Raw genomic sequence first — 15947 nt, 5'->3', positions numbered from 1 at the left:
TTTGCCCGTTCCCTCATCATATGGGTGTGACTGGGAGCTTTTCTGGTAATGCCCTGTCTCAGAGAGAAAAAAGGAGTGTGCTTTCTCACACTACAGAGTGCATTCTTCTGGATCACTACGCACATTCTTTGTAGGTATTGAATGAGTCATAAATAAAAAAAAGTGTTATCTCATGGTAGAAATATGTGATTATGTAGTTCCAGTAAAAATGTTTTTTTTTTTTTATGTTTAAGCAATTTGGCTGAGGCCCATCACTGTTAATAAAATAACCGATGAGTCCTGTGCTGTTTTTATGGAAATCTGAATAAACTGTCCATGTTGTCCAGCAGTATGATGGGAATAAGAAGTCCAAATGAGGAACATCATGACATCACTCTGCTGAAAGCTCTAAAATGTATGATTTGTGCTTTAACAGTAGTTCTCTGTCAGTGGACTCACTGAAGGGCATAGTCACATTGTCAAAGTACCACATTTCTGTCCAAAACTTTTCCATATTTGTATTCTGGAAGTTATTAACCATTTTAAAGGTCCAGTGTGTAGGATTTAGGGGCTTCTATTGGCATAAATGGCATATAATATTCATAACTATGTTTTCATTAGTATATAATCACCTGAAAATAAGAATTATTGTGTTTTCGCTACCTTAGAATGAGCTTATTATATCTACATATGGACTGGGTCCTCTTCCACGGAGTCTGCCATGTTGTTCTACAGTAGCCAAGAACAGATGAATCAAGCACTAGCTCTAGATAGGGACATTTGCGTGTTTGCATTGGCCACCATAGTTCACCATAGCACGGCTGGCGGTGTTTCACAGAACTCCTCTGCTTTGATATGTATCTCATGTCACGGCCCGGTTATGTGTCATGTGAATGCCTCTGCAAGAGAAGAAAACAAAAATATACATCTCATTGGCGTTATTCGGTGTCAGTTTTAGGCTGGTCTGTTTTTAATAATGTAAGGAATGATTTGAAAACTAAACAAATAAACAAAAAAATACAGACCTCACAGAATATCAGTTTATAGAACTCACATCCATGACTGTCAGCTGTAACACTGCAGAAACTTCCTTATAATCTTAAAATCATTTGTAAAACTAAAATCCTGACCCACAAACAAAGAGAGACACTTATTATTATTAATATTGATGAAAATAATAAGCTGTGTAGTATTCTTGTTTTGGAAGTACCTTTTTTCTTACACAGCATCCATGTGAGATACACACTAAGTATCTCTAAACATCAATTTGAGTAATCATTCAAATTTACAAATCTGCCCAAGAATCACGACTACACTGAGGTTGAATCTCAAGTTGGCGGTGTTGACTCAGAAAATGAATCATGGAACCTGCAGAGAGCCCAGATCATCTGAGCAGCTGTCCCAACAAGCCGGGGCCAGGGCCAGATCAGGCCCTGTTTTTACTGAGGAGGGGGGTGAGTCGAGAGAGAGAAAGAGAGAGAGAGATCTGAAAACTTTCCACATAATGTTTCTGAAACGGTCAGTTTCAAATCATGGAAACAAATCAAATCCATGTCGAGAAAACAAGCTTTGGTATTTAACCTGAGTGCACAGAAGCAAAGAAGGGGTGTTATTATTGAATGACTGGCATGGTGGGTAAACTCTTCAGCCATTTCCTCCCATTCATACACCAAAAGGTCTTGACTTTCTCCTAAGTGATATCTTGGCTCCGACAGATGAAATGCTCCAGATTGATCAAGAAGTAGGAAGCAGTGTTTGACCTGAAATAGGAAATCACAGTAGGAAGTTAGATAAAATTCAAGAATGGAGGATCAGGCTTACACAAAACACTTTTCCACTTGTCTTGCAGTGTGATTTATGTGGATTTGTTTTCGCCTTTGCCTGTGTTCAGCATCCGTAAAGGCAACATGCCAAATTATCAAAAAGATCTTGTTTGTCTCACAACCCTTATTTTCACTGGAGTTTAGCTCACCTGTTATGCAAAGTCTATTGCTCTCCAAGAAAGGAACATGATGGCTGTTATACTTATTTTGCTCAAACTTTGCAAAAATGCAGTATTTATGACATGAGTTCAGAAGCTAGCTTCTAATTACATTTTTTTGTCTGAGATGAAAGAAAAAGTTGTTTTGAAGGTATAAATTATGGTTGTCGTGGAAACAGTGTGTGATTTTAGCTTTGCGCTCTCATACGTGGGTGGCCCAACATGTGAGTCAGCGAAACAGACCACTCGGATTGCTTCTGCTGTCACGATATGAGAGGGATCGTGAACTCTATCTATTTTTTATTCCCTGAGGAGCGGCCATATGGTCGAGCCTCCTTTCTGCTGGTGCAAACCTCAAACTGGGTTGTCTGATTCGGGGTTTTTTTTTCCCAGATTACAGCAAAAAGGAAGAAAAAAATAAGATGTCAAATGAGTCAGGAGCAGCAATATGCTGCATTATGCAATAACAATGAACAATAGGTATGTATTGCAGCCATACAAATCTACAAAAGCATTTGCATTTGCTGCATCAGTGCTTTAATAATTAAACTGCTCTATGGAAGAAGCTGAGCAGGTGGATCCCTGCTAACGCTTGTGATTTCACCAGTTAAAGCCACTAAAGTATTTTTCATACAATGCTGAAGAAACTGTCTCGAACAAAGGAATCTGTACTGCTCTGTTCTTTTCATTTTTTAATTTGTCTAATGCAGCGTCCATTCAAAACATGGCTGTTCAGAACCGACCAATTGCTTGGCCTCTGGTATTGCTGCTAGCAGCTTACTCAAGTACCACTCATCTAAATAACTTAACACACAACATTGCACTTCCTTAGGTCCTGTGCAGTACACCTCCTGTGACATAGTTGCGTCCCCTGGCAATGCTAGAGTATACACGTCATTTGCTCACAGCATACTATTGGGGACCAGGCTTTTTACTGTAGCAAAAGCAATCCTTCCAAAAGCTACATCTTTGATGCTTGAAATGTTTGAGTTACATTGTAACATCTCTGGGCTCTTTGACATCTGTTCTTGAATGTAACATAGAGAGGGGTGGAGAGCGAGCTGTTTCCAGCATGCCTTGAATAGCACTTAATAGGGATCCCCTCTCAATGCATTGCACTATGTGTACATATTAATAATTATTCACTGTGGATCTCAACAGCTCACAACTGACACTCAACTTCCTTGAGTCTTCAACAATACACCTGCCAAGTGTGAAAACTGAAGGACAGACATACAGACAGAAACTCCTTCCATTTTATTTAGATGTGAAATTAGTTTAGATATGCGAGAAAAGATTTTGACATTATCCAATCGAGCCTACTTTCTTTAAAAGTAAAATTGCTCATTTTATTAATTGATTCACAAATTAGTTGTTCATTCCTTTTCGGGACAGTAAAAGTACATAGTACATGTTGCAACCTTGAAGGAATAGCTGGCCAATTTGGGAAATATGCTTGTTCGCTTTCTGGTTTAGCGTTCAATGAGGATATTGAGCTCGCTGTTGTATCTGTGTGGTAAATATGAGGCTGAATCCAGCTCCCTGTTATCTTTGAAAAGCATAAAGACTGGAAACAAGGCTCTCTCTTCAAAGGCTCACAAAGTCCACCTCTAAAGCTCAGCAAGTTACGTGTAATTTTTAGTCTGTTTGTGAATTTTACAGTAATTTGGGAACCACAAGAACAAGATAGTCTTGGGTGGTGACCATTACCACTCAACATCTTCACTTTCTTCTCTCATACATAATAAATCATATTCAGCATCAAATCTCTTCAAAGAATGTGAAGTAAATAAGAACCTGTTGGAAGGCCTATAGAGGCAGGGTAACTTTACTCTAGACGATGAATAGGCTGGGCCACTGATGAGCTCAGGGAGTCCAACAGGCAGCTGTAGCCTTCCACCTGCTCCCTGGCTCAGGCACCTATGGGAGCAGGTCTGGATCACACCTTGCATGCCGTGCTCTGGCCCCAGGAGATGCCAGACTACAAGACCTTGTCCAGACTTGCCAGCTTACAGTCAAACTGACTCCCACCGTACAGGTCAGGCCTGTTTTCTTCTGTATAGCCTGGAGCTGTGTATGGGATAATTAGCAAACTTTCAGGGATGAGTATAACATTGGATTAACTGTAGCACCTGAGCCACCGCCACACTGTATGTGATCCTGTGTGAAAGGTTGGTTAGGTGTTGGTTAGCTGCATATCTATGATAAGAGATTAAAAGGATAGCTGACTTATTAACATTTATAAATGCAGACTTGATGGCTGAATAAATTAATAAAGGGTCATGAGTTTCTCACTTTTTAATAATTTGCCAAGTCTGCAGTTTCTAAGTGTTATTAAGTTGTTGATAAATGAATTTTGGTCTCTAAAACTGAGTTACAGGTGCATAAATAAGGAATGTGTGGGACCGTATCTCTCTATCCAAAGTGCTTGTGGAGTCACCATTTATAACCAACAGTCAACGAAACAGCCCCTACATACTGGACCCAGCCTGGCAGAGTGCACTGTGGAAGTCCCTCTACTATTTCAAAATCCACTTGATGCTGCATTACTGTGTTGAACTGTGGCTCACTGGGAGCCTCGGGCCTGTGGGGACTAATAATGTCTGTCATGCATACTGTAGTAGCCCCGCAAATCTGAAGGTGAGAGGCATTAGTGATGAACCCTTACGCAGCTTGTGCAAGAGTGTGTAGCTGAGTTACACCGGGCCTGTGGGCATCAGCTGGGAAAACAAGCTAAGGCTGATAACAGATCAGGCCCACATTCCATCCCGGGCTATGCGACAAAGCAGACCACCAATTCTCACACGCAGTGATAGCGATTAGCGTGGGAGTAAGGGTGAGGCCTACAGAGGCGCACGGCTGGCGGTGTTTCACAGAACTCATCTGCTTTGATATGTATCTCATGTCACGGCCTGGTTACGTGTCATGTGAATGCCTCTGCAAGAGAAGAAAACAAAAACATACATCTCACTGGCGTTATTCGGTGTCAGTTTTAGGCTAGTCTGTTTTTAATAATGTGAGGAATGATTTGGCACAGTAAAGCCCAGGTGCTGACAGACCTCCCGAAGCGCTGAGCAGGCTCTCTGGGTCCATGCTGTGCAGGCCTGGCCGGGCCCGGCTGGACGGCTGAGTGCAGGTTGCCCAGCAGGCTGTGTTGTCTCAGCCTTCAGCCAGGGATGATAGATGGAGCTGGAAATGCTCCCAGAGAGGGGGTGAGCACATGTGTGGCAAGACGTGGCAGGTGGTGAGCGCTGACTTGACAGCAATTAAATGTACAAATCTTTGATTAAGCTCATGGGAAGCCAGTCATTAGCAACACTGAATCGGCTCTCCCCCAACACACACATGCACAGCCTCTCTTTCTCTCACGCACAGGCACACATTTTTCATCCTGACTAACACTAACACTACTGTAGTGACTAATACAGTGTATACTTTGTAAAGAGGCAGTTTTGTGTGCCCTTGAGCAAGGCACACATAATGGGTTTTAGAATTTGAGATCAATATCTGTTGAACTGTCATTAAGGTATCTTTAATTAATGAATGTTGCTGTTGCTTCTTGTCAAAAATGTTGGAATAAATTCAACAGAAACTGCTAATTAATGATGCTGAAGCTAAACAACGTTTTAAAAGGTTTCTCTCTCTCCACTATGCATGATAGAATAATAGCTTTCCTGAGTCTGTTCCTTCTCACTGTATGGTGTTACAAGTTAGTGACAGAGCAAAACAAGAAGGAAAACTAATTTTTTTTTCAAACCTGGCTCTGTAGATCTGGTCATCAATCTTAGAAATTTACACACTACAATAAAAGAATGTCGATAATTTCTGAGGATGTGATGATATCGCTGTTACAGATTTACAGCCAAGTTCAATGGGGCAACAGGAGTGATCAGACAACCACACATGGTAATCAAACAGTTATCTATGTCATTTGTTTGGATTTAAAACCAAAAGTGAAATTTGACTCTTATTACATTATAAAATCATGCACAGACTGTGACGATGAGTACAGCAGGTCATCACTAACAATGGACAGTCTTGGTGTCATTAGTGTCTAAGTTGCTTTAAAGTCTATGTTGTTACTGCAGTTGTAACTTCCAAAGAAGTTTACCTCCAAACAAGTAGTTTGGTTAATACGGCTGGATTCTGGACGTGTTTCAATCGGCTTGTCTTGTTGCCCTCTGTGCTCTGTTGTAAAACTATTTAACTGATAAACTGCCACATTCCTGTATCTCAGCAACTAACCCAGTGAATAAAATAATATCAATCACTGATGTAAATGATCATCAAGACTATGAAAATAAAAACACAGATTGTAAAAGACTAAATCTGTGTTCATACCTTTAGCTCAAGCTGTTTGGCGACACCTGGAAGCTGCATGACATCCTCACGTTTTTCATATATGCTCACATTCTTTCTATCATTTTTTCATATGGATTGTCTAAATGTGATTTTATTATTTTGGTCTTTTCTCTACACATGACATCTATGGCATGTCTGTATGTCCATAGAGGGATTCCTCCTTAGTCACTTCTCCTGAGGTTTCCTCCATTTTTCTCTGTTATAGGGTTTTTTGGGGGAGAGTTTGGGGAGTCTAAGGACAGAGGGTGTTGAACGCTGTACAGATTGTAAAGTCCCCTGGGGCAAAATGCTGTATTGGGTTATATAAATAAAAATGACTTGACCTGACTTATTCCCAGCAAAGGTTTGAAATGTTCCATTTGTACATTGCTTATAACAAGCATGCAATAAATGCTGTATGACTCAACCTGAATGCATACTATCTTGGCATTTTGGGTGGAAACAGTTTAGAAAGAGTGATGTGCACTCTACATAGTGTGTTTTGAAATGTTTCTTTAAAATGTATGTATGATGTCATATGAGGTCCTTGCCACATGTGTAAATGAGTGAATGAATGACCCACTCACTGTCAAACTACCATTATTTTAAATTTAAAATAACTAAGTTATTAATGACATCATATCCTAGTGCTGAGTCCTGTGCAAGCTTTTAATAATGCCACATGCAGGTGTCGCTGGTAACATGGTTTGATCATGTCCCGTGTGACTTGTTAAATTATAACTAAGAGCTCAAAAGTTACAAAAAGTTTTGAAAAGGTGGCAAATTGATCTTATAGTTAGCAATGCACTTCACCAGCTAAGAGTTACATCCATACAGCAGCCTCTCACATGAAGGAAAGGTGTCACCTTTATGCACAGTGTATCACACACACCTAACAAGTCCCTGTAGAGTCCCTGCTGTCTTCCTGTGGGGCTTAGAGTGGTAATTGCCATCCTCTCCCCAGCTTACTAATGAGAGCAAGGTTGTTCCCTATACCCAGGCTGCCCCTGGGTTTGGACATATCTCACTGTCTACATCCCATAATCCCATTGTCTAGGAAACAGAGGAATGCTTAAATCTTTACACCTGACAAGCCTCCAGTGAATTTGATCAGCTCTCGGTTACCACACGGGATTACTGAACATAAATCAGTTATATTTTTAGATATTTTTAAAGCATAATTTCTCTTTTTTGAGACCTTCTCTTTTTAAAAGTGAAGCACATTGCCCACTTTTTAACAACAGTTTCCTTTTTGATCATGGTTTTGGGAGGGAATGTTTTTTTTTTTTTTTTAATTCTCTTTAAAATCCTTGTGAGTGTCTTATTTCGGAGCAAAGCCCTTCATCTTCAGTGGCTGTTGAGTGTGCTGCTCCTTTCATGGGAATCTGTCGCTGTGGAGATGTGAAGGAGCTCCCTCACTGCCAGAGCCAGTAGAGACAGCAGCACATCCCACTGGACCAAATCCATCCTCAGAATTACACCAGTTGACTCTTTGTGATGAGATAATCAGAGACATGAAGCCTAATGTGACACCGTTACATGACAATTATATTCTGCCTGCTTCTGATTTAACAGGAAATCATAGAAATACTGAAATAAAAACATTAAAACAGGCTTATAAACATAAATGGCATATTGTAGTAGTAAGTAGCAAGCTTTCTAGAAAAAGAAAAATAATTGCTGGTGCTAATTAATAGCCTCACATTTAATCATGAGGACAATTACTATTCAAAACACTTTTTATGGGATCCCTTTGTAAGAGTTAAGTAAGTGTTTTCCCACAGGATGTTTTCAGGAGTAGCAACAAATAGCAGATGAAATTAATTTGCATCTTTTTTCTCTACAAATTGGACCTGGGCTTGCACTACATGGGGTGCAAAGCTGCAAAATCCCAGCACAATAACCACTTATTAAAACAGGAACAAAATAAGATTTAGACCAATCTAAGTCCAATATTCACTTTCCTTTTAGCAGCCTGGTTGCCAGAGGAAAATGCTGGCATGGTATGTACATTTCATACTTGTCATATCAACCTTTTTTAAGTGATGTAGTTCTGATTATATGTATATGAGCTGACAATGTCATTGGGAGGTGAAGGGGATGATGGATGGCATGACACCTCAGTGAGATGGCTGCCAAGGTAAGATGGCCGCTGGGCTGCAGACCACTACTGTTTGAGACCAAGAAACAAAAGTTCTACAAGTCTGGCAGCATGACCAGCTTTTATTTTGTTCCAAAAACCAGATATTTTGAGCCAAAGCATGATCTTTGTCTAACCACAACCAAGTGATATTTGTGCTTAAACTTAACCACAGCACTGTTGAAACGTAATAAAACACAAAAGTTTGAACATGTCTACATCATAATAACACACAAATGTTAGGTATCTATGGTTTGCAGAAACATGCCAACATTTATTTTGGGATTGAGTTGCCTTTTAGCTCTGCTTTGGTCTCAACTTAACTCCTGGAGGAAATGACCTCAGTTGCTAATGTTCCCCTTTTTTCACCAGCTAGTCGATAACATACTTTGTCATTTGGTGCTGGGCAAGTAGCGTACAGTTGTTTTAACCTTATAATTATTTTTGCTTAGCACCGCTGCCTGCTGCTAGAAATGCTAGAACGAATCTGCTCTGTTAGATATATATTATTGTGGGGTCTAACCGCTGTATAATGTTAGAGATGAAATGATGAATGATTATAAATGTCTGATGTTTTGATGAAATCAGGATGGTTCTCACGTCACATCATTATATTAGGACTGTCCACATGGATGATCAATAGCATTTCCTGGGTCTTGTTTTATTTCCTTATGTTTTCCCCGTCCTCCCCTCTTCTAAGAATACGCCGGCCGGCCTAATCACAGGAACCGACCCAGGCTGGAGGTGCATGCCTTTGCACATGGCAGCACAAATTAAAATGTCTCCTGCCGCCCGCCTCTCTAATTCCCTGGCACTATGCCCTGGCCTGTCCCACAAATTACAACCAGACCTCTCCATATGGTGCAGCCAGCATGGGGCAGGCCAGCTTATTGACATGAGCTCCTCCCTGAACTCTCTAAGTCAATAACTGAGTAGCTCAGAACACACACATTTGGCCATTTGGAGTGCTAACTTCATAACATTATTAGGAGCAATAGTAAAGGGACTTGGGGAGTATCAGCAGGATTTTTGTCCCTTATCAAAAGGAGACCACCACTTGGTACCACAACACATACATTAAACAGAGAAGAGTTTATCCAATCCTGGACCATTTAATCCCCCATGAGCTGCACTGTGTGATTCTTGGGTCTCTGGGTCATTCCCAAGTCCAGACTGAAAACAAAAAGAGACAGGACCATTTCCACTGTAGCTCTTTAAGCTCAATTTTAATGTCTTGCTTGCTTTTAATGGTTCCAAAGAGTTGCCCTTACCAAGATTTAGAAGTTCTTTTTTTTTCTTTTCCTCCGCTATAATCTCTATAATTAAGTATTATTATCCCTCAGCCGCTGAAAGATGTATGTTTTTTTCACAGATAATAAGAAATTATGGATTAGTTTATTTCCTCTTAAGACTTCAATCAGTCAGCCATGGGAATTGTCCATTTTAATAAAGCCATGGGTTGATTCTATTTTTGGTCACATCAAAAGAGTTACTTTAAAATTACAGGACTATGTGACATTACCATAGCAACAGTGCAGAGTGCATGTTAATACTTGTATATAACAGAAAAGGCAGTTAAAGGCAAATAAAGCATTAAGAAAAATGTATTAGTCAACACTTTGCAGTATTTAGTAGTAATGTTCTAACGAGGGTAATAATAAGATATAGGGTGATATGTATGAGGAAGTCCAACCAATGATCAGGTCTAAATACTATTTCTGACTGTAAACTTCATATATTCATATATTTTGGAGTTGTAAATGGAACATTTTTGGCCAAACTGAGAATATTTTTTTCAGTGTTTACATCTGGAACAAAACATAAACACATTTTATAGCCACTTTATACATATAAAACCTTCCAAAATAAAAGTTTAGGCCATAAATTTGAGGATGAAAGAAGTGAGGGGAGGTTTCAGACCGAGCATTTAAGCTTAAATAATTGATTACTTGAAATAAATTGCAAGGGTGTTTACCACAACAAAGCTCAGACAAAACAAAAATCTTTTGGTCGCTCAAAAAATGGAATCTATGCTATAAATTTGAAAAAAAAAAAAAAAAAAGAGACGGTTTTGGTTTGCTATTTCCTTTGCTTTGTTCTCTGCTGGGTGTATCACTGGTTGATTTTTTTTATTCTTTTTTCATCTCTATTGTCTCTGCTTTTCAGCTTTGTGCAGATGAAGTAATTAGCTAAAACAGAGCCACTAAGAATTCCCCTTTCTGTCGACTGCTTGAAACAAAGACACGTTTTTACACTTGCATTGATGAAACAAAGAGATAAATTCCTGTATGTAAATTCAAACATCATAAAGTAAATGTACTGAGTCACAGCCCAGAGGCCGGACTGACATCCCCAAACCAAAAACCAGACAATGATGTTGTTGTTGACTCTGTTATCAGAAGACAAATCTTTGACCGCAGCAGAGATGGGACAAATCCTGTGGTTGGAGCACTGAGACGCACCGCCTCCACCTGCAACTCAGTGCCAGACTTTTCCAAACACACATGCTGCTTTGTTAGGATCAGCGATCAGTGTTTGTCAGCCGTACTGAGTGTTGTTGATGGTGTTGTTTTCAAATGTCCTGCTGATACTTGGTTCTCGCCCACATGTACCCTGGATGCAGATTATTAGGCCGGGGCTCAGGTAACCAATATGTTCCTGGATAAAACGTAAACAAGCGTGAAACACCTTATGACACGCATGAGTAGAGGCGACACAGAATCTAATACACTTATGAATAATTTCATCAGCGGCTGAATGACCCACTGCTGCACCTTTTCCCATTCCCTGCCATTGATGAGTAACACTTTAAAACCCATGACTTATGGCAAGGTAAAGCCAACCAGTAATGCATACTAACATGTGTGTCCTTTAACTAAATAAAAATGACATTTGAGAACAACAAACTCAAAATAAAGTCCAACTCTCAGGAGCTACAGCGGCTAATTCAGCATTTGTTATGTAGAATGAACAGCTCTCTCAATGGAAAACCAGAGAACCACAACTCATAGTTTTCAGTTGTAAAAAGATCCTGAGGTAGCTCCAGGGGAGACTATCTTTGTGGGCTTACAGGTATTAAGTTGGGACTTAAACATGCAAATGAGCACTATTGTTCCAAAAACCAGAATATGTACTGTACCACGAGCCACAAGTTAAGTCTCAGCATCCTGTTGTTCCTAAATTTCAGTCTCTGTGGAAATGTACAGCTGTGATCTGTTGTTGAATTGACAAGAAAGCATTTAAAATTTGAAAGTGAAGGATTGGGGTTCTTTCCATTTGCGGTTAAAGAGATGCCTCGGTGAATCAGTGGAATAATGTGCAAATGTGAAACAGGAAAGCTATTTACAGCACCATAGTTACTGTAATGTGGATTTAACAAATACGCTAACATGCAAATAGATTCCTTCGTCTTTCCCTAAAGTGCTTTGTACAGTAATGTCTAACTTTTTTCTTTCTGCCTCTCAAACTTTTATGTTTTTATTATGCTTTTGTGTATTTTCATTTTCAGTTGATACTACTGTGGTTTATTTTTCTTTCCTTCTTTTGTCTTTTATCAGTTTTAATATATGGCATGCTTTATGCAAAGCAATGCCACTATGTTTGAAAAATACTACACAAGCCTGCCTCCCTTAACTCTTTCCTTCTTCTTTCTGGTAATGTTTTACTTTGTTCATTTCTTTTGCTTCTTTCCCTCTTTTCTCTCCGTCTTCCCCTCTTTGTCCTCTTGTGATTTTGCCATAGAAACTTCACTGTTTACATCCTGTCTGCCTTTCAATAAGACCTTGTTTATTCTTGAGAGTGCCGGTGTGTGACTCTCTTACTATCATTCTGGAGGAAATACCATGAGTCGCGTGCCAGTCGCAGCTAACCACAAAACCAAGCTGGGTGGAGAGGGGCATTTTTCATATAAATCATGGAAAATGGCTGTGAGCAAGCCATTGCCAGGCTGGTGAGGAGTCATAAATAGACTCCCATTGCATGTAGTAACAGCTTTGAGCAACACAAAGGCAGACTGTAGTAACCATCGCCTGTGGTATAGCTGTGGAAAAGGGCTCTTATTGTTATTGTGCATTGCCAAGTTAGTCATAAGATATTACCAGCCTGTCAAGTTCAATCGATGAAGCATCAGAAGTGAACCCTTGAAGCTATTTCAAATGCTTGAAATTCCCTGAATTTTCACTTCAGTCCTCTCCTCCCAGCACCAGAGGGCTTGACAGTATGACAGAAAACTCCCTTAATGAACCCCACTTCAGATGTCAGGGACCGGCGGCTTTGACACGCTTTGGTCTTCAGGAAAACACTTACTCACAAGCTCTGTTCTGTCTAGCTCCACTTCCAAGGATTGCTTATACCATGACAGAAATGGAGCTCTGGGGGATATATATCTGGTGCTGTGATGAAAGATACTAAAATAATGTCAGAGGTGGTTAACAAGGGCTCCTTGGGCAAGAAAATGTGACAGTACAAAGGCTGCACGGAGCAAAGACTGATGTGGAATGTAACTAACCTGGAAACTAAAGTCCAATGGGGCTAATCGGTTCCAGTGATGCATAAATTACAAAGGGAGGAACGGTGATGGTCAGCAGCACGGTCAGTAACAGTGAAGATAAAAAGAGAAAGCAAGGGAGAGAGGGTTAGAATTAGATCAGTATGTGTGTGTTTGTCCCGCCTGTTGGGTGTCTTATCGGTGCTGCTGGAGAGGTCAAGTCAGGACACAAATCACAACCCCCCCCCCCCAAGCTCGGCTGTCTGCTCTCAACTTACACAACAGTTGAGCTACATCTGTTTCTCTTTTACCCTCTCTGTCTCCCTACGTCTCTCTCTCTTGTCTTCCCACTCCTGAAGTGTGGTTTTTCAAAGTGACGTTTGTTGACCCAAAAGTGGAGTTGCTTTGGTATAGGTTGATGTGATGTAGTGCAATTTTGCCCGACTTATCTGATTAGTCTTTCTGTTGGACAGGCTGGAAATAAAAAGTTATACCTCTATGGTGCTCAGGTACAGGCTTATGGCTAGGTTTATGATTTGTTTTACCTCAAGGTCACATTAGACTAGCACTTGAGACAACCGTTAAACACTTGGACTCACCAGAAGGGCACTCGTGAAACCAAAGGGTCACTTGGGCTTACCATGAAATCACTAAGAGCTACCAAAAGGACACTTGAACCAACCAGAGAGGCATGTGGGAAAGCTGGGCTTACTGGAGGGGCACTTTGGCAAACCAGAAGGACATTTTGGCCACAAGGGTCATTAAAGCAATACTTGAGCTCACGAAAGGAGCAGTTAGAGTAACCAAAATGGCATTTGACCTGTGAGAGCCAACCAAAGGGGCACGAAGCTCTATTAGAGGGGAACTTGGGCAACACCAGAAGAACACCTGAGCAAACTGGAAGGGCACTTCGGCCAACCATAAGGACATTGGGGCCAGAAAGAAAGTCACTTTAGCCAACCAAGGGGTACGTAACCAAACAGAGTTGCATGTTGGTAAAAACGATCAGCACTTGGGTTTACCAGTGGGGCATTTGGGCCAACTACAAGGATTCATGCAACCAGAGGGTGTTTGGGTTGACTAAACAGTCATTTTGGCCTCATTGGCTGTCAGTTTGGGCCAAAATGAAACATGGATCCATCCAGCTAGTGCACAAACATATCCCGATTTTTTATTTATCTATTCATTTTGAACAGACATTTTGGCACATGGGGCTTTGCATATCTCTGCATCTTATGAGAAATTAGTGTAATTTAGCCCCAAGGCAAAATGATGACTGAGTTGTCCAAAGTTTGTTTATTTGTAATGCCATGTTGACATTATGACTTTTCTGTTTGTGAGGTCTTCAGTTTAAAAAAAAAAGCAGATAATTCGTCATCAAACAAGACTATACATATAGTTATAACAAGCAAAAACATTCAGCAACAAGGCAATTTAAAGTGCTCTACATAAAACATCAAAAGCATTATAACAAGGTGCAAAGGAAACACATAATAAAAGGGTATTAACAGACTAATAAATGAATATACTATGTTAAATTCTGCTGGGTCAATTCCCAAAGTGCAGCAGGCTGGCTCAGCTGATGCTGGTGACCACCCATGGGTCTGTCGTTCACATCGGTACCTCACTAGTTACAGGCCCCACTGCTAGGTGTCTTTTGAGCCCAAAGTCTCTCTGAGACTTATTTGTTTTACCTACAGAGCCCTCGAGACACACCTTCAACATCCACACACACACACACACACACACACACACACACACACACACACACACACACATACGTTTGTGCATGCTCGAGCTTGCATGATAGCTGGAAAAGATAAATGTGACACAGTACGGTAGATACAATAGCTCTCAGTTTTTATTATATCATTATCATCATTATTATTAGTAGTATTATGTACTTTCCTGTGCATTTTGAATTGGTTCTGTTGAGTCCCTTTGAAATATGTTTTGTCTTATAATCAAATCCTTATGAATGTTACTGTCTAGCCCCATTACAGATTCAGAGTCCAGTAGAATTCAGCTCTAAAAATCTAAGATATTTTGTACAATAAAGCTCTGTAGGTCTTACAACAAAATCGCAGACTAATCTGGCAGAGTTATTGAACTATAATATTACTGGATTTGGTCCAAGATCTGATTGATTATGTTTGTTTAACAAGCATACTGACCCACTGTACAATACTTAGTAACACATTTCACCTCAGATGACCAAAAAATTGCATGACTACAACACACTTGTCTGTTAGCAGATGCCCCTTGCTTTTTTGTTATTACCAGTAAATTCCACAGATTCTATTCTAACTTTTAGTTTCCTTTAAACACTCATGATTTCGTTGCTTTTTGACTCTCTTTAAGCAATTTGTAAATGCTTTTCTTATTTTCAGCAATGATACTGTGAAAGCTTAAACAAGCATATTATTAATCGGCAAGTACCAGGAAGTGGCTGACTTGACTGTTGGCCACAGTATTCTAGTACTAAGAGTCTTGTGTTTGCAAATATTGACTCAACTGTCCCACTAAGGGAATGTCAGGAATTGTGATTTAAGGAGCTGTTTTTCCCCTTCACATCAAGATTCTGCACTTTTTATTTTCTCTAACTTACTGTCTTTAATCTAACATAAGGGCACAAGGAAACTAGTTGGAAACTGGAGGGAAAATGTGAAAACACAAATGCAGCGAAGAGAATGAACTCCATGGCATATTACGTCCTCACACTCAGTCTGTGTCCTGACATGGCCCCAGCCGTCTAACCGCATTTTGCCTTCTCGCACTCAGGGGAACATAAGGATCGCATATGCCTTTGGCAGGAGTCCACACCCACATTCCTCATCTATGTGCTCACAAGTGTCCTCTCTGCCCCTCTCTCCATCTCCCTCCCACTTCGCTCTGACACCAAAACCCTGGCCCACATTGCTGTGCACTGTAAAGCAATGCAAAACCTATTTTGTTTCCCCTGGACACAGGGGGAAGTGAAACATACAGTGTGCCACTTCTTGAGCTAAGCTGAGCCCTCC

This window comes from Epinephelus fuscoguttatus, linkage group LG5 (genome assembly GCF_011397635.1).
Source record: "Epinephelus fuscoguttatus linkage group LG5, E.fuscoguttatus.final_Chr_v1".
NCBI classification, from domain to species: domain Eukaryota; kingdom Metazoa; phylum Chordata; class Actinopteri; order Perciformes; family Serranidae; genus Epinephelus; species Epinephelus fuscoguttatus.
This window is presented reverse-complemented; position numbering follows the sequence as displayed.